The sequence below is a fragment of the Gossypium arboreum genome, chromosome 1, assembly GCF_025698485.1.
Source record: "Gossypium arboreum isolate Shixiya-1 chromosome 1, ASM2569848v2, whole genome shotgun sequence".
NCBI lineage: Eukaryota > Viridiplantae > Streptophyta > Magnoliopsida > Malvales > Malvaceae > Gossypium > Gossypium arboreum.
In genome coordinates this window covers 70,423,489-70,438,122 of record NC_069070.1, presented here as the reverse complement: position 1 = coordinate 70,438,122, position 14,634 = coordinate 70,423,489, and positions in this window count along the sequence as shown.

Sequence of the window (14,634 nt, the reverse complement as noted above, 5' to 3'; positions counted from 1 at the left end):
TAAATATTTATGATAACTCCATGAGTAATGAAAACCTCACTTTTTCTCTTTTCTAGATAAAATGTAAAAATACAATTTAGTCCCTATGTTATTCAAAATTTTAAATTTAGTCTCAAAAGTGATTTTCATCACACCAAATCATATTCAATCTATTTCATGTTAAATAATACATAATAATTAATATTTTCCATATTTAGATGATTTTTCATATTAATCCTCATGCTTTTCAAAATTTACAATTTATTCTTTTTTTTACACATCCTCACTTTTAAACTATTTTCACATATTTCCATTTCAAATATCAAATTCATCTCATAAATTTTCTTATCCAATTCATTCCATAAATTTTAATAATTTTCAAAATATTCAAGCTCGTATTTATGTAATGTGTCATATCAGAATTTTCGAGACATTACATAACTCATGTATCCAATATACCAACTTTTCTCTCCGACACCAAGTGAGAACAACTTTTCAATATATCAAAGTATATGAGTTATGTACACATGGTAAGTGACTTAGGATTGAGGTAAGTCATACTATGAATGACATAAGAGAATAAATCCATAAATAGATCTAAAATAAAATCTACTTGGGTCCAGTCCAAGGTAATATTGATCTAGACAATAATATCAATGTTTTTATCTCTAGGAGTCAACTACTCTAATACCTAAGACAAGGTATCTCCTCAATTGGAATTATGGACAACATAATACTCCCCATAAATTAGTTGTTCATTTTGATTCCTTTGGACTACAAACAATTCAAATTACCTACTAATTGTCATTTCGTATCATAATCCTTTTATATAGTGAACCATAATATTAGTTAAACCTTTTACTTATCAATGAGCTAATATTTGTTATACATTTTTCTTATCTTACAAAAACCATCTAGCGCAATCATAAAAAGATATAATAAATTAATTATGAAAATTTGTTTGTTTAATCAATTTGAAAGATTACAAGTAGAATAACGAAATAATTACACTAAGGGCACAAAATCTTAACATGAGATTGCTACACTGCAAGTACAGGATGAAGAAAGTTAGTTTCCCAATATCAACAAGGTAAGTTGTTTTCTTTACTATTTGATGCATGGTTGCTAGAAAATGCAACAGCCCGTTTTTCATAGGCCCATAGCAGATACAGAACAAATATATCATGAATGCAGAAATCCCAACCCAGAGCCATCCATAACACCCCCGTACCAGCCTTACTGTGGGGAGACTACTCGACCCACCCAACCGCTACACAACATAGAAATTGCAGCGAATGAGCCAGATATTGTGACGAAGTCACCAGATACAGATATATGTGGCGAGGTCACTAGATTGCAGCGAGGCTGCCAGATATTGTGACGAAGTCACCAGAACAGATATATGCGGCGAGGCCACCAGATTGCAGCGAGGCTGTCAGAACACTTCCTCCATCAATATAAACCCATGTCCCATGCAACAGAAATAATATGTCATGGCATACGTATACAGAAACAGAACATCATGCTTTTCAGAAAAAAAAATAACCCTAGGGATAAAATCGTAATTTTGCATGCATAAGGGTATTTCAGTAATTATTACCTATTGCTAAGGTTTCACTGTAACACCCCGAACCCGAGACCGTTGCCGGTGTCGGACACGAGGGGTTAACAAGCCAAAACCACTTACGGCACCGACCAATTTAACATTCCCAGGCAAGCTGGAAAACTGCGTCGCTGTCGCCTTAAAAAGCATATCTCGAGTTTCACAACTTGGAAACTGATTCCGTAAATTTTCCCTGAATTTAGACTCATATATACATCCATGGATTTATTTCTAGAATTTTTGGTCGGGCCAATTGGTACAGTTTATTAGTTAAAGTCACCCATGTTACAGGGGTCGACTACACTGACCTTCGCGCATTAAAACTTGAATATCTCTCTGTACAGAGTTTCAATACTGATGCCGTTTGTTTCTAATGAAACTAGACTCAAAAAGGAATCTGCACATATAAGGCATGACTTCTAATTCATTCTGGATAATTTATGGTAAATTTTCAAAGTCGCGACAGGGGATCCAGAAACTGTTCTGGTCCTGTCTCACGAGAACTTTAATATCTCTCGGTATACTGTTCATATGATCGTTTCGTTACTTTCATATGAAAATAGACTCGTCAAGGTTCGATCGCATAATTTATTCACTATTTAACACCATTCCTAAAAATTTTGGTGATTTTCCACATCCACGTCACTGCAGCTGGCAGCATCTGTTTTTAAGGTAGGCTTTACCTATATTGTAGTTCCCATGGACCAACTATAGTCTAGTCATACTTAGGTCCAACATATGATCATATTTAGCCATTCCAATGGCTGATCATGTGACCAACTCTCTCATTCCAAACCATAATCACATCATGAAACCAAATATAATTACAAACCACATATGGTCAAATTCCATACTCCACTTTTACGAACCATTTTCGCATGGCCGTACACATATACATCACAAGTACTTAAAATAACCGAGGGTAGTCCTATACATGCCATATCCAAAACTCAACTAAAGGAGTACCAAAATGGCTTTGATAGTGTGGTTGACTTCAACTTCTATGATCCCGAATCCGATCGCTAACGAGCAAAATCTATAAACAGAGAAACAAAGAAACGGAGTAAGCAATTTATGCTTAGTAAGTTTGAGCCATAATATACACACAACCAAGGCATAGCATTCAAGTAGCTAAACAATAATTCATATGCACAATTTCTCAAAGACATGCTTACTTCACAATCCCAACTCTTATATTCATACACAAATAACAGCCTAGTTAATGCCGATAGCTCATTTATCATTAGAGCGAATATTCAATGCGCATTTACTCATAGTGTGCAAAGCACACACAAAACATACCTTGTTGGGAATTTCACAAATGCAATAACTGAAAATTTTCCAGCAGCTTATAAATTTCAAATCACATACCTTCGAGTTTATCCGGATATAGTTACTCGTTCAAAACACCTTGGGACATAGCCGGTTATGGTAACCCGCACAAATGCCTTCGGGACTTAACCCGGATATCACAACTCGCACAATTGCCTTGGGCTTAGCCCGATATCATAGCTCGCACAATTGCCTTGGGCTTAGCCCGATATCTGGTCGCACAATTGCCTTGGGCTTAGCCCGATATCTGGTCGCACAATTGCCTTCGCATCTTTGTTTCAATTTCATAACAAACTTTTATGCACATTTTACTTAATCAAAATATCATTTCGGCTCAATGGCCATATACAAGGGCACGATTTGATTGCTTATTACTTCATTCAATCGAATCAAAATCTAAGTTTCGATACTCGAAAACTTACCTCGAATGTTGTCGAACGATTCCGATGGCTATTCGACTACTTTTTCCTTCCCTTTATCGGATTTGGTTCCTCTTTGCTCTTGAGCTTAATGTTAACAAATAAATTGATTTAATCGTTTTGAATATCGAAAAGAGGAACTCATGGCACTTAGCCCACATATATTCACTAGACATTATAGTCACATGCGTGCGAATTCATGAATCAAACTCAACACATAAAGCCTTCAACATGCTTACTCGTGGCCGAACAACACAACCTCTTAGGTACTCATTCATGGGCCGATTATGCATGTTGATGTTGAGGCCAATTACATGTTTAATACCACACATGAATGGCACACATTTTACTAGCTAATGCTTTACATATTGTGGCTCAATACACATCTATCATTTACCTCATAACCAAAACATAATCACAAGAAAATACATACTTTGAGATAGTATATATGTCATACCAACACATCATGTGCAAACATATATATACATATAGGTGCATGGCCGAATCTCAAGGTGTTCATAACCATCTAAAACACAAATTTTTACCAATCAAGTAACAAGCATAAATCATGCTCATGAATGCATCATGGCGAATACATCACAATCATACCCCATTGAACTTTGGTCATGGTTAAACAAAGAACTCAATGTCTTACTCAAGATTGCTACAAAGAAATTTCAAGAGTAGTCAATCCATCATTGCATGCATCATTAGCAAGCTTCACATTTAGCATGCAATGGCTTTAATACAATAACAACCTTGGCCAAATACCATTTCCATGGCATAACAAGGATTTGAACCATGGCTAACATGAACATCAAGTTAGCAACTAAAACATGCATGAATCTCATGACACAACCTCATACATACCTTAATCTTGATGCAAGTATAGCCAAAATCTCCTTCTAGATCTCTTCCAAACCAAAAAATGGAGCAAAATCCTCCTTCTTCCTTAGTTTTGGCTCAAAGAAAGGATGAACAAATTTTTTCTTTCTTTCTCTACAACTCACGGCAATGGGGGGGGAATACCACACTCACACACATTTTTTTTTCATTCTTTTCTTACCCATACACCTTTGTTTATTATTTCTCCCTAATGCACCAACAAAACATGTTTCATGACATGTTTTGCCCATCCTCTCTTGCCATGGCCGGCCACTTCATGTTGGGGGAATTTGACATGCAAATCCCTTATTTTTGCATGCATGATCAACTAGTCATCACACATTTCCCCATCATACTTTCAAAGTTCACTACTAGGTCCTTTCTAGTGAAATTCACATTTATAACACTAAATCGAAACATCAAAAATGTCACACACAAATTAACACATATCATAGGCATCAAAATAGATTTTAAATTATTTTTATGTCTCGGTTTTGTGGTCCCGAAACCACATTCCGACTAGGGTCAATTTTGGGCTGTCACATTCACGCTCATTCTAACGTTTACCAAGTAATTAGAAGTACTTACCTCATCTTTTTACCAAAGTGGGCCGTTGGCCCATTGGCCCGTTTTCGGCCCATTAAGCCTAAAAATACCGTTGTGCACGAAAATGCACACTTTGCACTCTAATCATCCAAATGCACCATATTCATTAACAATCGTCTCACGGCTTTCGACGTCATGAAGTTTACAAAATACCAATGTTTCGGTATTTCAGCTTTTACCGATTCAGTTTAAGGGAAGGTGTCGTTTACACACCTGGTTGATGACGATTGATGATGATATCTCCCACGCGATAGTCCTACAATAGATCACTAACATGTTAGACTTACGAATTAACGATAACTAACATAAATCCACGTCAACTAACCCAATCATCACACAAGTTAGTCATTTACGCACGAGGGGCAAAATAGTCATTTTACCCTCTAGGGGTAAATCGGTAGTCCTACCTTACAGGGGTATTTTAGTAATTCTAAAACTTATCCACTTGGGCCTCTGGGACCCATTGGGACCACATGGCCCATTTCATTATCGCGACCGAAATAGCCGTCCTACTGCTAAAGTAATGAGAAATACACACCTGTTAGGAGACTGCAGTTAATCCGTGCTCCAAACACTCTTAGCTGACGCCCAACCCAAACGATCATGTCACAAAGCGAAAGGGATCAGCCAAGAAGGGTATGCCTACTCTCTTCATGGTTTGCTTTATTTAAAGCCAGCTCTCCATCTACTCTTATGTTAGCTTCCCGATGTGGGATCCCTCCATCACCAAAGTTTAAAACCAACACCAACTCTTGCCGTCCCAACATAGCAAAATAATCAACCTTTGCGTGCCAAGGGATTCGAATCAAAGTCCTCTCACATGCCAACTCACGCCACCACCACTAGGCCATCAACTCATTTGTGTCATAAATCCAACACATTAAACTTTAAAGTGCACCTACTTGCTTCCGAATTTATTGAAAAGAAAAACCAAAATATATTGCAAGAGCCAAGACTTGAACCTTGGACCCCTTGCTTCCTCTATGGCGTCACTTCCTTTTCCCCTAAGTGGCGCCACCTTACCACTACACCACACTCCTTTTTGTGTCATCTTTTACCTCTTCACTTTTAAAAGCCCAAACGCCAATTGCATCACCTGTTCATAAAATTAAAATTTCGAAGACTACCACGGATTTAACTTAAGTTTGGGCCTTCCAAAAGCCCACTAACCTACTAAAATATATATTTTAACCAACCAGAACACACACAAAATTTAAAAATCACAGAAACACAAAAAACCCAAAAATTGGGGCGTTACAACTCGACCCTCCTTAAAGAAATTTTATCCTCGAAATTTTACCTGAATCAAACAGATGAGGATATTGTTGACGCATCGTCACTTCTGGCTCCCAAGTAGCTTCCTCTCTGCCATGATTACGCCACAGTACCTTTACCAGCGAAACTGATTTCCTCCTCAAAATCTTAACATCTCAATCCAAAATCTGCACAGGTTCTTCCTCAAAAGTCAAGTCTATTTTGACCTCGATCTCTGTAGCTGGCACAACATGAGTAGGGTCAGAATGATACCGCCTTAACATGGAGACGTGAAAGACATCATGAATCCTATTCAACTCTGAAGGTAGCTCTAACTGAAAAGCCACTAGCCCACTCGCTTAAGAATCCGATAAGGCCCAATGAACTGCGGACTTAACTTGCCTTTCCTCCCAAACCTTAATATTTTCTTCCAAGGTGAAACCTTCAAGAAGACCATATCACCCACAGAGTACTCAATTTCCTTGCGCTTCAAATTTGCATATGACTTCTGTCTATCAGATGCTTCCTTCAACCGGTCTCTAATCAACTTGATCTTATCCTCAGTATCTGCCACCAACTCAGGTCCAAGAACCTGTTGTTCACCCAACTCGGTCCAACAACTAGGTGTACAACATATTCGCCCATACAGTGCCTCATAAGGAGCCATTTGAATACTTGCTTGATAACTGTTGTTGTATGCAAACTCTGCCAACGGTAAGTAATCCTCCTAACTGCCTCGAAAGTCGATAACGTATCCCCTCAACATGTCTTCTAGTACCTGAATAACCCTTTCCGACTGACCATCAGTCTAAGGATGAAAGGCTGTACTAAAGTTCAACCGCGTACCCAACGCCTCATGCAACTTTTGCCAAAATCGAGATGTGAATCTAGGATCTCGATCAGAAATAATCGACACTGGCACTCCATGAAGTCGTACTATTTCCGCCACATACAATTTGGCTAACTTCTGAAGTGAATAATCAGTGCGGACAGGTATGAAATGATCAGATTTGGTCAACCTATCCACAATTACCCAAATCGAGTCCTTCTTCGATGGTGTCAAGGGTAACCCACTCACAAAATCTATGGTTACCCTCTCCCACTTCCAAACTGGTACTTTCACTGGCTGCAAAAGTCCGGAAGGTAATTGATGTTCAGCTTTCACTTGCTGACAAGTCAGACATTTTCCCACAACTTCCGTTACCTCTCGCTTCAATCTAGGCCACCAATACAACTCCTTTAAGTCGCGATACATTTTACTCCCTCCAGGATGCATAGCACACAGACTTCCATGAGCTTCTTTCAAAATTGCTTGCCTCAAGTCAGAGTCCTTCGGAATACAAACTCTACCTCGGTAACACAGAACTCCCTTACTGTTCAGTCCGAACTCAGAAGTATCCCCATTATTAACCTGCCGGAATTGAGAAACTAGGGACTCATCCCTCGATTATTTTTCCTTAATCTCATCCACCCAGGTCGGCCTAACTTGCAGTTCTTCTAACAGACTACCATTGTCATACAGACTGAAACGAGCAAACATTGCTCACAGATCAGATACAGTTCTACGACTTAGGGCATCAGCCACCACATTAGCTTTGCCTAGGTGATTCTGAGTCAGCAAGTACTTAAGACTCTTATGATCTGTGTATATAATACACCTTTCTCCGTACAGGTAATGTCTCCAAATCTTAAGCTCAAAGATTACCGCTGCAAACTCCAGATCATGAGTAGGATAGTTAACTTCATGTGGTTAAAGCTGTCACGATGCATAAGCAACCACTTTACCCTCTTGCATCAGCACACAGCCCAACCTTACATGTGATGCATCACTGCATACGGTAAAATCTTTTCCAGACTCATTTGAATCAAGACAGTGCCTCGGTCGAACTTTCTTGACTTCTCAAAAGATTCTGTTGTTTCTCGGTCAAACAAACGGTACTCCCTTCCTTATAAGCTTTGTCAAAGCGCGCCATCACGAAAATCCTTCCACAAACCTTCTATAGTACCCACTAAACCCGAAAACTTGAAGTTCGACATCGACCTCGATGGCTTCCACTCCGAATCGCTTCAATCTTTGAAGGTCCACCTTGATCCCTTCAAAGAGACAACATGCCCCAAGAAAGTTACCTCTCTCAACCGAACTCACACTTCTTGAATTTCGCATAAAGCTCCTTCTCCCCTCGGCACTTGCGGCACAATACAAAGATGCTCATCATGCTTCTCCTCAGTCTCAGAATAAACTAGAATATCGTCGATAAAGACGACCACGAATCGATCCAAGTATGGCTGGAACACTCGATTCATCAGATCCATAAATGCCGCAGATGCGTTCGTCAACCCAAATGGCATAACCAAGAACTCATAGTGACCATACCGAGTTCTGAATGCCGTCTTGTGAATATCCACCTCCTTAACCCTCAACTGATAATACCCAGATCGAAGGTCAATCTTGGAAAATACTGAAGCTCCTCTAAGTTAGTCGACTAAATCATCGATTCTCGGCAGTGGGTACTTGTTCTTAATCGTCAGTTTGTTCAACTGCCGATAATCGATGTACATCCGCATTGGCCCATCTTTCTTCTTTACAAAGAACACTGGTGCTCCCCACAAAGACACACTTGGTCTAATGAAGCCTCTATCCAATAACTCTTGAATTTGGGCTTTCAGCTCCACCAACTCCTTCGGTGCCATCCTATAAGGTGCAATGGACACTGGTGTCGTTCCAGGAAACAAGTCGATTCCAAACACGACCTTTCGGTTCGGGGGCAAACCCGGAAGCTCCTCTGGAAAAATATCTTGAAAATCTTTGACGGTTCTAACTTTATCCACTGTCAGATCCTCAATTTTCGATTGGCTTACAAATGCCAAATAAGCCTCACATCCCTTTCGAATCTATTTCTCGGCTCTCAATGTCGATACAACATTAGACAGATAATCCCTACGCTTGCCTATCACCAAAACCTCCTCATCCTTTATGGTCTTTAACATTATTCGCTTAACAGCACAATCCAGAGTAGCCCTATGCTTAACAAGCCAATCCATTCCCAAAATGAGATCGAATTCTCCGAAAGGTAGCTCCATCAGATCTCCAGAGAAAACTTTTCCTTGAGTTTCTATAGGCACATCTCTATACAGTTTATCTACCCTAACCGAGTGACCCAAAGGACTTAGTACAGATACCCCACTCATGGTCTCCTTAGAGCGCACACCCAGCGACCCAGATATAGCACATGCAACATATGAATGGGTAGATCCAACATCTATCAACACAGTGTACGGCATAATAGAAATCAGAAATGTACCAATTATGACGTCAAGTGCATCACTCTCCTCCCGGCGACGAGCTGCACACACCAACTCCGGCTGACGAGCCTCAGCAAATCCAGCACCCCTGCCAAGCGCTCATTTTCCTCAATCGCTTCCATTACCACCTCTGCCTTGCCCACGTCCTCTCAGAAACTGTGGTCCACCCCTCACTGGTTGAGTGACCCTCTGCTCTAAAACTTGAACCAGATTTGGTTCCTGGGGACAATCATTAACCCTATGCTACATAGATCCGTATCGGAAGTAAGCATAAGAACATTTCCGACACTCGCCTATATGCATCTTCCCACAATTCCTACAACCCTGCGGTCTAACAGCATTCATCGGTACTGTTCGAACTGGCTCCATTACCCTTGCTCTCTTAACATTCCTGTTCATTCCACCTGAAAGTCCTGAATCTCTCCTAAAATGGTTCCGATCTTTCTCACGATTCTGTCTTTCTGTATGATTCACTTCTTCAGCTATCTTAGCTTTCTCCACTAAAGCAGCGAAGTTACGCTCCCTCTGCGGAGTAATCAGCACCCTAAGTTCATCTCTCAGACCATCCTCGAAGCGTCGCTTCGCTCATACTCTGCAATGACAATCCCGAAGCATACCTGGCTCGATCTCGAAACTCAAACTCATACTCACCATGACTTACTCCCTTGGACCAGTTCGAAATTCTTTCCGTGGCGTCCACATAACTAGCCCCAAGAAACTTTCCTTTGAAGGCTGTCTTAAACAGCTCCCAAGTCACACTGTCAGCAGGAGTTCCATCTCTCACCGTGAGCCACCACTGATAAGCCCCATCCCTGAGTAACGATATAGCTCCTTCACCGCTCTGAGCGGTCAAATCATCCATAATCTGCTCTGTGGTTTCTAACCAATACTCAGCCACATTCGGATCTACATCAGATATGCCCCTAAATATCTCTGCTTCTTTGGCCCGGAGCCAGTCAGAAATAGACCCTCAAATTCTGTTTCTCATACTTTCCCCAGCAACCCTTTCCAAAACTCAGAGCATTTCCAGGGACAGAGCATCGTCCCCAGCACCTCGATCATGAGACTCTACCTCCGTTGCCGATGGTACCAGTTCATCTGCTGCCGGCACATGTCTTGAAGATGAAGATTCAGCCTGAGCATTACTTCGACCACGTCCACGGCCTCTTCCACGAGTTGCTCGTGTACTCATTTCGTATTATCTGATTAAGAATTTTATAACTCAGTTTAATATTTCAGTGTTTATTACAGATGTCTTATGAATAACAGTAATTCAGAGTTTGAGTTTGTTTCCTTTTGCGGTAGCCTAGCTACGATCTCGATCTACTTATCGAGTTTCTATAGTTCGGTGTTACCTAACTAAAGTACCATAATGATACTTCAAAAACAATCAGAAAGGCTCAAAAAACTTACAGACTTGGGCTGGAAATTCGGTGTGCCACCTTCTAAAAAACCTAATTTTAGAAAATCGATTTTAATCTTTAAAATCATCTATTTGTAAAGAGAAAATATTAGAAACATTCTCGAAAATAATTTATAATCAAATTCCAAAAAAAACTATTTTCGAAAACCTTTATTCAGTGTTTCTTTACAAACTCTCGTTTTTAAACCCGTTCCACAGCCGAGTTATTGCAACTTTACTCTGATACCACTAAATGTAATACCCCAAACCCGGCCCAAACATTATGGCCAGATCTGACGCGTCACGTGGACTTACGACTTAGTACGCATTCGCTAGTTTAAGTGACTGGGGTGGTCTTTGTAAAGATAGCGGTTGAATGAAAAGCCGGTTCATCAATCTTTAGGCTATCCATTTGTTGTGCTTGTTGAGCCTTGAAAACGTTCAATAATTTTAAAAACCCGCGTAGCCTAACACTAGCAGTTTTGTCATAGTATAAATATAATCAGAAAATAAAACCATAACGGAAAAAGAAATTTAAATAGTGGCCTTATTACAACTTAAAACCCAAAATTAAATCAGACTATAAAAATAATAAAAATAAACTAACTTAGAAAAACCAATTTTGCAGATGATGTGGCCATTCCGAATCCCTAACAGCTCCAACCCCATTGTGGTTGGGGATTTCCTGCAGAGATGAAAATAAAGGGTGAGTTCGGTAAACTCAGTGTGTAACATAACCCAACCATAGCCCAAAACAGATCAAACCTCAGAGTCAGACTTATCTGGGCCTTGGCGAAGTATAGAAATCAGAATGAAACCCATAGGCCCATAGCAGAAACAGAAAAAATATATCATGAATGCAGAAATCCCAACCCAGAGCCATCCATAACACCCCCGTACCAGCCTTACTGTGGGGAGACTACTCGACCCACCCAACCGCTACACACCATAGAAATTACAGCGAATGAGCCAGATATTGTGACGAAGTCACCAGATACAGATATATGTGACGAGGCCACCAGATTGCAGCCAAGCTGTCAGAACGCTTCCTCTATCAATATAAACCCATGTCCCATGCAACAGAAATATTATGTCATGGCATACGTATACAGAAACAGAACATCATGCTTTTCAGAAAAAAAAATAACCCTAGGGATAAAATCGTAATTTTGCATGCATAAGGGTATTTCAGTAATTATTACCTATTGCTAAGGTTTCACGCTCATTCTAACGTTTACCAAGTAATCAGAAGTACTTACCTCATCTTTTTACCAAAGTGGGCCGTTGGCCCATTGGCCCGTTTTCGGCCCATTAAGCCTAAAAATACCGTTGTGCACGAAAATGCACACTTTGCACTCTAATCATCCAAATGCACCATATTCATTAACCACTGTCTCACAAGCGCTCACACGTTCGTGAGTTCACAAAATACCAACATTTCGGTATTTCAGCTTTTACCAATTCAGTCTAAGGGAGGGTGTCGTTTACACACCTGGTTGATGACGATTGATGACGATTGATGACGATATCTCCCATGCGATAGTCCTACAATAGATCACTAACACGTTAGACTTACGAATTAACGATAACTAACATAAATCCACGTCAACTAACCCAATCATCACACAAGTTAGTCATTTACGCACGAGGGGCAAAATAGTCATTTTACCCTCTAGGGGTAAATCGGTAGTCCTACCTTACAGGGGTATTTTAGTAATTCTACAACTTATCCACTAGGGCCTACGGACCCATTGGGACCACATGGCCCATTTCATTATCGCGACCGAAATAGCCGTCCCTCTTGCTAGAGTAATGAAAATACACACTGTTAGGAGACTGCAGTTAATCCGCGCTCCAAACACTCTTAGTGACGCCCCACCCAAGCGAGCACGTCACAAAGCGAAAGGATCAGCCAAGAAGGGTATGCCTACTCTCCTCATGGTTTGCTTTATTTAAAGCCAGCTCTCCATCTACTCTTATGTTAGCTTCCCGATGTGGGATCCCTGTTAGCTTCCCGATGTGGGATCCCTTCGTCACCAGAGTTTAAAACCAACACCAACTCTTGCCGTCCCAACATAGCAAAATAATCAACTTTGCGTGCCAAGGGATTCGAATCAAAGTCCTCTTACATGCCAACTCACGCCACCACCACTAGGCCATCAACTCATTTGTGCCATAAATCCAACACATTAAACTTTAAAGCGCACCTACTTGCTTCCGGATTTATTGAAAAGAAAAACTAAAATATATTGCAATAGCCAAGAATTGAACCTTGGGCCCCTTGCTTCCTCTATGGCGTCACTTTCTTTTCCCCTAAGTGGCGCCACCTTGCCACTACACCACACTCCTTTTTGTGTTATCTTTTACCCCTTTAATTTTAAAAGCCCAAACGCTAATTGCATCACTTGTTCATAAAATTAAAATTTCGAAGACTACCACGGATTTAACTTAAGTTTGGGCCTTCTAAAAGCCCACTAACCTACTAAAATATATATTTTAACCAACCAAAACACACACAAAATTCAAAAATCACAGAAACACAAAAAACCCAAAAATTTGGGCGTTACAACTCTACCCTCCTTAAAGAAATTTTGTCCTCGAAATTTTACCTGAATCAAACAGATGAGGATATTGTTGACGCATCGTCACTTCTGGCTCTCAAGTAGCTTCCTCTCTGCCATGATTACACCATAGTTCCTTTACCAGCGAAATTGATTTCCTCCTCAAAATCTTAACATCTCAATCCAAAATCTACACAGGTTCTTCCTCAAAAGTCAAGTCTGTTTCGACCTCGATCTCTGCAGCTGGCACAACATGAGTAGGGTCAGAACGATACCGCCTTAACATGGAGACGTGAAAGACATCATGAATCCTATTCAACTCTGAAGGTAGCTCTAACTGATAAGCCACTAGACCTACTCGCTTAAGAATCCGATAAGGCCCAATGAACTGCGGACTTAACTTGCCTTTCCTCCCAAACCTTAATATTTTCTTCCAAGGTGAAACCTTCAAGAAGACTATATCACCCACAGAGTACTCAATTTCCTTGCCCTTCAAATTTGCATATGACTTCTGTCTATCAGATGCTTCCTTCAACCGGTCTCTAATCAACTTGATCTTATCCTCAGTACCTGCCACCAACTCAGGTCCAAGAACCTGTTGTTCACCCAACTCGGTCCAACAACTAGGTGTACAACATATTCGCCCATACAGTGCCTCATAAGGAGCCATTTGAATACTTGCCTGATAACTGTTGTTGTATGCAAACTCTGCCAACGGTAAGTAATCTTCCTAACTGCCTCGAAAGTCGATAACGTATCCCCTCAACATGTCTTCCAGAATCTGAATAACCCTTTCCGACTGACCATCAGTCTGAGGATGAAAGGCTATACTAAAGTTCAACCACGTACCCAACGCCTCATGCAACTTTTACCAAAATCGAGATGTGAATCTAGGATCTCGATCAGAAATAATCGACACTGGCACTCCGTGAAGTCGCACTATTTCCGCCACATACAATTTGGCTAACTTCTGAAGTGAATAATCAGTGCGGACAGGTATGAAATGATCAGATTTGGTCAACCTATCCACAATTACCCAAATCGAGTCCTTCTTCGACGGTGTCAAGGGTAACCCACTCACAAAATCTATGGTTACCCTCTCCCACTTCCAAAGTGGTACTTTCACTGGCTGCAAAAGTCCGGAAGGTAATTGATGTTCAACTTTAACTTGCGACAAGTCAGACATTTTCCCACAACCACATTACCTCTCGCTTCAATCCAGGCCACCAATATAACTCCTTTAAGTCGCGATACATTTTACTCCCTCCAGGATGCATAGCACACAGACTT